This window comes from Coturnix japonica, chromosome 2 (genome assembly GCF_001577835.2).
Source record: "Coturnix japonica isolate 7356 chromosome 2, Coturnix japonica 2.1, whole genome shotgun sequence".
In the NCBI taxonomy this organism is placed as follows: Eukaryota; Metazoa; Chordata; class Aves; order Galliformes; family Phasianidae; genus Coturnix; species Coturnix japonica.
The window spans coordinates 93,708,531-93,719,040 of record NC_029517.1 but is presented as its reverse complement, the minus strand read 5'-3'; the positions used below and the strand labels follow the sequence as shown (position 1 = coordinate 93,719,040).

The following is a 10,510-nucleotide window of genomic DNA, read 5'->3' as shown; positions in this document are numbered from 1 at the left end:
TTTTATTATTATTATTATTATTATTATTTAAACGAAAAGTTGTGGGTTTCCCTCTTTCCCCTTCTCCCGGTCCCGGTGGGGGTGGGGCGGCCGAAGTTCCCGGTGCGGGGCCGGAGTTGGGGCTGTAGAGGAATGTGGCGGCGGCTATCACGTGAAGCGGCCCCTCGCTCGCTCGCTCGCTCGCCGTGGAGGGGGGGGGCATGTGCGATGTAGGGGGAGGGAGGGTGTCGATAAATAAACACGTACATCCATACATCCACTCTAGGATGGGAGGGAAAGGGGTACCGAGGGAGGGAGCGCGGCCCCCGGGCAAGCGGGAGGAGGGGGACCCGCAGGAGGACAAAGGGCGGCTTGTGAGGAGGCTGCGGAGTCCCGGCCCGGAGCCCCCCCCGCTCCGCCTCCCCGCCCCGCTCGGCCTGGCCTCGCCGCCGCCCCTCCGCCCGCCCGCGGCTCCCCCTGAGGAGCGGCCGCCCCCCGAGGAGCCGCTGGTCCGGGTGCCCGAGAGGGGAAGGCGGCGGAGGGAGGGTGGCTGTCACCTCCCATCACCATCTCTCTCTCTCTCTCCTTGGATGCGTGGAGTTGAATAAAGCCTGAGTTGCGTCAGGTCAGCAACGCGAATAAGTTGGCCGCTTTGAGGGTGGGGGGAGGCCTGATGCTGCCGGGGGGCAACTTCTGGAAGCTGGGGATGTGTGTGTGTGAGCGTTGCGGGGCGCAGACCCTCACCCGTGGGGGCCCTGTGCCGCCGCCGGGGTGAGGGACCGGGCAGCGCTGAGCTTGGCTCGCTTGGAACAACTCTTTCCACGAGTTGCCCGCCTCAAGTTGTTGACTTCGATGAGCTTTAGGGCAGGCTTTCCCCTTTTAAAAGCTTCGACGTGCTGCTTTACCTGCTGTTGAGGGAAGTTTGTGCAGTTCAGGGGTGCTTTTGTTTGGCATCTCGCGGGGAACAAACTAGCTGCTGTGCCTTCACCTCATAACAGCGATCCCACGGGGAAAGTTCTGCAGCCAGAGTGCGCGTTTACATCCCCGGCTTCCCGGGGAGGATTTATTTACGTGCAACAAAGAGTTTGGAGCCGGCGGAAGGGCGGCCGGTTGGCCTTATCTGCAAAAGGGTGCTGGGAAGCTTTAACCGAATGTAGCTCCAGACCTCCAGGTATTTCAGAGCAAATAGGAGATGTGTGGAATTGATGGGCAGATGGAGAAAATTGTTCTCCTGACAGATGTGCTTCACTCGTGCTTATTTGCTAGGTGTGCTCCAGAAAAGAAGGTCTGTGAGATACCTTCCTGTGAGCATCCCGCTTAAATAAAGCCAAAGATACAGCTTCCATTTTATGTGGAGGTATGGACTTTGCCTTCCCTATGCACCGGTAGCTTAAGAGTCCCTGACATGAGAAAACAGCAACATCGCACGGTTCAGCTGGAGTAGCTTGCGTTGCTGACAATAAACTCCTGACTGAAGGAAACCTCCTGATGTTCAGGACAGAGATGCTGCAGATTTCTCCACAGCATCTTATTTACTGTTTTTCAACTAAAAGGAGGCAGTAAATCAATCATCATCTGTAATTATTGCTGCTGTAATTACCTTTGGGGAGTGGGTTATCGTTCCTGGTGGCCTTTGTTCAGATATCTTTTTCATTTTCTCTGTGTTATTTTTCTTGAATCGTGTCCATTTGTGAGTAGATTACCAGCACTCTGAAAGCAGCCCGATGGTAAGATTTCTTCAGGGCTGATAACGTGCTTCATCTGAGGAGTTTAAAGATGCTTCTGTAGACATGGCATTTAAATTCATTGATAAGAGCCTGCCCATCAGTTATTACATCTTCATCTGTAGTGAACAAACAAAAGCTGTAAGTAACGTTGCGAGGAGAATTACAACTCAGGATTTATTTAAATCCCCCATTTCTGTAGTATTACTGATGTGGTCAGGACAAAATATAGTTCTATAGTTCAAAAATAAACAGTATTTTAAATTGTTTCTCCGAAAAAAAAAACCAAACCAACCCACTCTTCTTTGACTGTATGTAAATTAGTTATTTAAACTCACAAGTGCTGCTTCACATCTAAATAAAAGATGGAGTTACACATTACATTTCCAATTTGTCATGTACTTAGCAACCCGTTCTGGGGGGAGGATAGAAGAGATATTTTTGATACGTCTGTCACTTTTGATAACTTAATTTGAAACTTATATCTTAGGGGAATAGCGATACGAGGCAGGTAAATACATTAAAACAAAATGACAATTGAGTTTTTATACCGAATGCGTTCAACTAATGTTCATCTGAAATGGTGGGTGTTAAGAACTTGCTAATGACTAAATTTCTTCTTCTTCTTTTTTTTTTTTTTTTTTTTTTTTTTGGAAAATATTCTTCTGAATAACCCAGGTTTCTGTTTATGTTTCTGATCTCTTCCTATTTCTTTTCTCTTTTTTTTACCCCCCCTTTCTCCTTTTCTTTCTTTCTTTTTCTCTTCTGGGTTTGTTGCCAACTCTGCCCTGCCTGCCCCCCAACACCTACTGATGAGCACCTCTCATGATAAAAAAGGCACGGCAAACCCTCTTCAATTTAAAAGTAATAAAAATATTTACCAGAGGAGAAATAAGGTAGTAAGCGCTTTTTCTAAAATGCATCTTTTACAGACACACTACAGGGTTGTGGCAGAAATGATGGAGAAAAAAGAGATTAAATTATTTAACTTTCTGAGAAATGGTGATTTAAATACCTTATATGATTCTAGGAAGGAGGAACTGAAGTTCAACTGCCAGGTTCTTTTAGGAAAAAGAAAGATCAGTTGCATAAAATTCAGTAGTCCTAACCTATATCTTATTTTACTGATTAACTTATCACATTTCCTTGCCTACTTTTTTATTTTTTAAATGTATTATTTATCATTGACCCGATCAAAATCAGCGAATATATACATTTAGTGGGGGAGGGAGGGTAGCAGGAAGCAAAGCAGGTGGGGAAAGGTAAGTCAGAGATACGATGCCCCTCTGAAAGCCTCCATAAGAGCCCCTGTGCAGGGTGCTGAAGAAGGGTGATGGGAATGTCTCCTTAACACTGTTATCTCCTGAGGACAGCAGCATCTCCTGAAGAAAGCCATGCTGGAGACCCCTGAGCTGAGAAAGCAAAGGAGGGAAGAGCAGCTTGCTTTTATCTTGTTTAACTTGGCTACCTGAATGGTAAACCTTTTTTCTGACTTGGCATGCTTTATAGATATCACACTTAGGTTGCTGACTGCCCTGCTTACCCCCTTTGAATTTACAGGGTTTTAATTTCAGGAGGGCTTGAGGTTTTTCTTTTGCCCTCACTGAAGGCTTTTGGTGTGAAACTTTCTGCTTAGAAATAAATTAAAAGTCACAGAAATAGTTACCTTAAAAAAGAAAAAAGAGGTAATCTTTACGCAAACCTGAATGAAAGTGTAGTCCTACTAAATGCTGAATTCAGGTTTCTCTAAGCTGAAGTCAGGCGATACCCACTATGCTGAAGTCACCCATGAAAACTGCTGAAATTGTAGGTGTTAGATAAGCCATCACAAGGAAACTACAACATCCCCACAGATTAAATAGAAGCAATGATCTTTGAAAGGGATCTTTTATTTTTCCTTAAAAAAAAAACCCAAAAAACCAAAAAACAAATAAAGTTGTTACTTCTAAGTCTTTTATGCTCCGTGTAATTTTGTATCCTACGTGTAACTGCAGAAGTGAAATTAGTGAGTGTTAGTTCCTAGAAAGATGAGAAGGAAAAGAATTATCTGCTGTGTTTTACCAATTGATGCATTGCTTAAAGTTGTGTCTGGAGATATTTTGGCAAGCCCTGGGTGTCTCTGTAAGTTGTTCCTTCTCTTGAAGCAAACCTTGGTCCTCTTTCCATCCCAGCTGAATTTACAGCTGTGCCTCAATTGACACAGAGTGTTGGTTGGAGGGTTGAGTAAATGTGGCTGTGTTTTAACGTGACTTGTTTTCTCATCGTAAATTCAAAGCTAAAGGGTGTTTCCCACACAGAGGTGCAAGTGTTGTGCTGTAGTGCTAAGGGTGGTGGATCAAAACAGAAATCTTAATAGTGATGACAGCTTAGAGAGAATTTGACATTTGGATCCCCTTCAGACCGTAGCCTTTACATTTCTGTGTCTCTGTCAACTATTTGAATATTTACCCTCAGCCCCAACCAGCTTCTAAATTACATGGACTAGACTCTAAAGTCATTAGATTGTCTGCTGATTAGAGTATAATCAATCCAGCATAAACAAAACCAGCAATTAGTATTGGCATGATTTCTTTGAACTTGACTTACTGTTCCAGTATTGCCAGTCCAAAGAACTTCTGAACAGGCTGATTTCAGGGACTCTGTTATTTTGTCATCATCATTTCATAGGGAGGGAACAAAAAAAATTTGTAAGATTCCGTTTGGCCTGAAAAGCAGAAACATCTGTTTGATGCATGAATGGGTCGCTGGCTTGTATTTGGCCATCCAAAAAAGGGCAAAAATTAAGATATTGAACATAAAAGAGTACTTGAAAAAGCAAATTACAAAGAGGATTCAAGATCAGAATCACTGTATAATGCGGGCTATTTATAGTGTTCTCCTTTAACTCAACAACATGTGCCCTGTTCTCCTTCATGTATTAATAAAAAAAACAACAATAAACCAACAAAACCATCACTAACCTGTAGTAATTTTCACTGAATTTAGCCACACATAGTGCTATTGACTGTCTCAATTAGCTTGAGAATTACAGCAGCATCACCTCCATCATCTTTGGGGCCTGCACGGCTTTTACTGACCATCACTGTGTACTTAGGAACAGGTACCATTAGGCGTGACCATCTGAACTGCTACTGGTTGTACAGCTCGCTCCCACAGAAATGAAAACTTGTGACAAATACAACATTAAGAGACAGAAGAACTGTGTGTTTGGTTCAGTTTGACATTGCTTTCCCCAGTTGCTGCTGACTTGGTTAAGACGGGAAGCTGTCGGGATGGAGGCACTTTTCTGATGTGTGTGGGGTAACGCAGTGTATGAGCCATGAGCTGAGATGTGTGGAAGGGCTTTCTTTTGCTCTGTCATTCTTTCAATCTAATTTACAGTGTGTTTAATAGCTCTTATTTCTTCCTCCTGAAACAGAGGATTCAGTATGTAGAGGCTCATGCATTTTGAAAGAAAAAAATAAAAAGCCTTTTAAGTACTTGCAAATGAGGAAAGGATCTAGAAGAACTGTCAATGTTTTACGTAGACCACGTGGATTTGTGGCTTTATCTTTGTAAAACGTTTCAAATCAGGTGTTTTTGTTTTTAAATTGATGAAAATATAGTACCAGTGCTGATACCTCAAGACAGACCTCTCAGCATCTTTTCCCAGATGTGTTTTAAGGTTTCCATTGATTCCTGTAGAGCTACTTAAAGTCAGAATCAGTCCTGGTAGGGAAAACGCTCTGTTTCCCTTAAATCAGAGACGTGGCATGTATGTGTGCATATGTAAATATTATCTTTCTCAGAAGGGACAACAAACAAATCTGTGACGATTTTTGGCCTCCTTTATTTGATGCTGTGAAAGAGTAGATGTCTGTTTTCAAATATATTTTGCAGCACCCTTAGTAGAAAAGCATTCAGCTTTCCCAGTTCTCTATTGGAAAAGTCAGATAGCACATGTGAAGATTTTAAAGGCTTTTAAATCAAAATGCAATTCTTGGCAATGGGTTCTGGAAAAAATAAGAAGTACATAAAGAGGTGGTGAGGTTTGTTTTTGTTTTAACTTTTAGACAACTTGGGTTCTATTTCACCTCAAGTATCAGCAATTATGCTAGTTTAGCAATTATTAGAGATGAAAGAAATTCTGTTAGATACAACTCCCCTAAACTTCAGTAGCTCCGGTTTTAGCTAGGATAATGATCAAGGAATACTTAGCCATATGCCTAGGGACTCCGCTATAGCAAAAAAGATAGGGCTGATCTTGGGGGTATCTTTATTACAACATGTTATAATTAGCATTTTAATTCAACCGTACCGCTTTCTAAGAAATTGGTTTTATGCTCTTCTGTCCTATATGTACTTCTGCAACTCTGCACAAAATCCCCCTCTTCCAGTGCAAAGATTTAAAACCAAGACCATTGTCCTCCCAGACTGACATTACCCATTAACACTGTTGATGCTTTCTTGTTGTTTGTTTGGTTTTTTACCTTCAAAGTCCATTAGCTTTAAACATTTTCTTTTCCTCCATAGCTCATAATTATTGAAGAAGGGAAATTTTTTTTCCTTCCTTTTATTTATTTTTTTATTCTTATTATTTAGTCTAGGTTGTTCGTGTTCTGTTACGCACGCACATGAGCCTTTTGGCTTTTCCTCTAACTGGAGTGATGCTGCGCAAGTTATTCTTTATCATACAATTGAGTCTGTGTAATGTGCACTCCAAAGGACTGTAGGTTTGTTGCTCACTGATCCAGCACTATCGGTGCCCAGTGGAATTTCAGATTTTTCGGGGGGATGTATTTTCCTTGGTGTTATTTTCTTCCTCTTTTTTTCTTATCATGGGAGCAAGGCAGAGAGGTGCTTTTAAATACAGGCACAGTTAGGTGTAATTGTTCTTTCTAAGGTTAGAGTTTTTATTCCTCTGAGCATTTTTTCTTAAGTCATTCGATAAGGCTGTTGATACAGCCACCCCCCTGCCCCTGCTGCCTTCTCTTCTGATTTGACAAGTGCTTATTATGATTCTTTAAAAGTGAAGGGTCTGTAACTAGCACACACTTCTTACAAATTTGAAAATGCCAGTCACTAGTTAAACAGCCCCTGGGCTGAAGCAGAATATCATTTTGCCCTAAGACAAGTAGCCGGGATTCTGCTAGTGAGAGAAGCAGTGCTCCTTTCCTTCCCAACCCCATTTTTAGAGGGGCAATAACCCGCAATAGGATTTTTGTTTCTCCTGTACTACGGGAAATCATGCAGACTTTCAGTGTTCAGCATGAGTTTGGGAAACGCGGAGAACTTTTCAATCTAAGTGATTTGGTTAACTTCACCATAACTGGCTTTTGTAAACAGTCCCTGAAAGGTGTGACCTTACTAATGTTAGCTTACGTTTTGCTAGGAAAATACGTATCAGGTGATGAAATCCCTGATAGTTGAATTTTGGGGTTTTGTTTTTTGTTGTTTGCTCCTTTTGGTAGCCTATTGAGTTCAGCTTCCATTACTGACTCCGTAACTTCTTGAAAGGAACTTGAAAAACAAACCCATGCTACCTGCTGTGTTGCTGGACCATATGATGTGATGTAGTGAGTCAGTGTCCTTGGGAAGACCGGGTTGTGCTTTGATCAACAAAACTTTCTCTGGCACTGAGTTGTGATGACTGTCTGGAAAAGAAAACAGCCAAGTGAATTCTTAAACTTGACAGTGGCAGTAGGAAGGGGGTGGGGGGATGGGGAAGTTAATTATTTTCCACCTCCAAAGAATACAATTGCAAGGAAGGAACTTTCTGATTCACGGGTTCCAGGACAACAGGATGTCAAGATCCATGCCTGATGTAACATTTTTGCTCTGAAGATGGGAGAAGGAAACAGATTGCCATTGGTCTGCGAGTGTGACTGCTGAAAAGGGGTTGGATTTAATGATTTCTAAAGGATGGAGTGTAGGAAAAGATTCACTTTGCCCTTTTTCTAGTGGATCGGTTGAGTAGAGGACTCACCGGATACAAATGAAAATCAACAAAGAAAGCTCTGAAGGCCAGACCCAAAGGAAGGGCTTGGGTGCTGCAGTAGTTGGTTTTCAGATGACTGGTTGCCTAGTGGCATTAGCACCTTGCATCAGGTACTTGGATTACTTGTACAATTCTTAGGCAAGTTAGGGGCTTGCAGATGTTGTTGAGTAGGAAATGAGTAGGAAATGTATTGTGCAGTCAGCATGAAGTACTTGGAAGGAATAGTGCATCTTACCTCCTCTCATTCTAGATGTAGGTACATCTAGATGTAGATGTACATTCTAGATGTAGGTACTAGCACGTTCGGCTACCTTGCAGTCAACAGTCACAGCTCTGGCCCTGCTACTGGGGGCAGGGAACAGGATGTTCTTTTTCTCCCAGAACAGAATGAATTGGGGGGCTGTGCTACTGCTCTTCCTCTCTCTTTGGCTGAGGAGTTTTTTACTCTGCTAGTGTGTGAGAGATAGGAGTTCTGTTCTGTGCTATGGCTGGGGGTGTTTGAATCTGGTATCTCACTGGCAGTGTATCAGTCAGTCTGCAGCAAAGTGTGGCCCTTCTTGCCGGTGACATTCCCCTCTTCAAAAGTGTAGTTAAATGCTTGTTGGAGAAGAGGGGCGAGAAGGAGTGCTCATACACAAGATTCAAGTGTCTGATGGTTTGAGTACCTGTGTAGAAAGAAGAGACCCAGGTCATGGTTTGCCAACTACTTACTGTAGTATTTTTTCTAATGAGTTATTTCACAGAAACTAGATCTGGAATCCAGGTGTCCTGCTTCTCAGGTGAGTGCCCTGACTACAAGGATGTAGTATCATGCTAATTCTCCTTCCTTCTAGTTCAGTGAATATTTTAGATGATATATGGCAGCTTCAGTAGCAATGAATGAGTGCACAGCAAGTCTGAGGGTAAGTGTTCTTTTCTAGGAAGTTCATGACAAGAGTATAAATCCTTCTGATAAAGAAGAAAGTTGAGCATGTGCCACCCACATCCTGGCTGAGTGATCTAACCAGTGGGTGTGGGCAAGAGGGGGAAAGGAAGAGATACTGAAACTCACACATTTTCTGCTAACATCTTGTAGCGACCAAGCAAAGATATGTAAGCTCTTAAGAAAAACCTGTAGGAATGCATCCAAATCCAAGGAAAGGAGGACTAAATGTTTTACAAATCAGCTGTGGTGGGGCTTTGGTTTAATTTCAGCACTGAGCTGCATAGCACCGAAAAAGCCCAGATGAAAAAAACCATTGATACTGCCTGACCTGAGTGGTGCCTGAGCACAGTTTGTGGCAATTTAGATGCAGGGTCCCCTCACTAGCTTTTTGGGCTTCTAAGCTCCTTTGTGGATATATAGACCAAAGTGGTGATCTAGATGCTAAAAAGTCATCTATAACAGAGCTGAAATTTTGAGGGATTAAAAACAAGTCGACAAAATCATGGTTCAAAACTGATTTATATCTCTGGTAAATCAGGGATAATCTAATTTGAAAGGGGTGTATTTTTACTCAAATAAATATCTGACATTACATAATAGAGTCAAAGCAGAAAGCTGTCTTTTTCTTTGACGTTATTAGAATGGTGTCACATGGCCCCAGCTCCTCAAAGTGCCTCATTTTCAGATGTCATGGCCAACTGCAGTAACCTTGATTGTCGGTCCTCATATTCCTTCCTTTGATCTTCTGTCTTCAGACTTGTGTAGTGTTACACTGAAGTTCTGTGATCCACGCACCAGCTTGATTCAGATTGTTCTGTCTTGTGGAGTTTAGGCTTTTGCAGACAGTTTAATGAATTTCCTGTTTTCTAAGCACAGTTGAAAATGCAGGTCTGTAGAAATAGTGAAAATTCTTAATTATGTCCCTTTGAGAGAAGAGAGTAAGAAAGCTTAAGGTGGTACATAACTTCAGTGTACAGAGAGAAAATGCTCTTACAGCACTCCTATTAAGCACTGGGTTTGGTAACTGAAGTTTTTCTTAGTGCCTTTCCTCAAAAGGACTGGTTGTACACAGTCACATTGCCAAAAACAAAGACCGAGAGCTCAGTTTGCAGCAGGCAGGACAGCTGAACATCCTTACCCTAGAATTAGGATTTGACTTGCAGAGACTCCCTCTTGCTTTGCCAAGACTCATCATGGTCCCAGATTTGACTTGGAGGTCTGTAATCATCTGTTACACTGCACAGTGCAGAGTCTTAGGGGTACCTGGAATTTACTGGCGGTTTTAAAAAGCTTTAGGATTCTTTGGATAAAAGTATCTTGGAAAAATGTAACATACTATTTAAAGTTTACCTTAAGTAACAAAAATATGGATATGTGTAGGTGTAGCCTAAGTTTGCTACAAGACATCTAGGGAAGCAAAATTAGCAGTCTGTGCAGGATTAATCTGTCCCATCTCAGTTGTCTAGGAAATGATATCCCCTGTCCCCAGCTTTTGGAAGGATTCTCCTTCTGCTGCAGGAAGTGGTGCCTTCTGCCTAATCTGCCCACAGTGTCATGTAAAACTGGGTGTCCTCAGCTGTCACATTTGGATACTGTCATCCTGGAGATCAAGGGTGCAAAGACTACCCAAAGGATTTCTTAAGAGTAATTTCTTTCCAGTTAAGTGTATTTATCATTTTTATGCTTATATGCTGCCTAGGAAAATATTTTAGCAAAACAATGATATTTTTCAACCATCGCTGTCCAATTGGGAACTCCTAATTCAGTCTTTCTACAAGAATGACATAGGGAGAAAGAAGAAGAAAGCAGGAAAGGAGAAAAAAAAATAATAAAGCTGGGTGTTGAGATAGGCTAAAAAAAAGGTGCAAGAAGAATCCTTCCTGTAACAGGAATCTCTTGAAGAAA

At 42.1% G+C, this 10,510-nt stretch overlaps 1 protein-coding gene across 8 annotated transcripts in view; it reads left to right on the top strand.

The window, feature by feature from the left end:
• Nucleotides 1-10,510, top strand: part of ZNF521 (zinc finger protein 521) — a 241,373-nt gene that overhangs the window by 1,911 nt on the left and 228,952 nt on the right. The window lies entirely within an intron of this gene.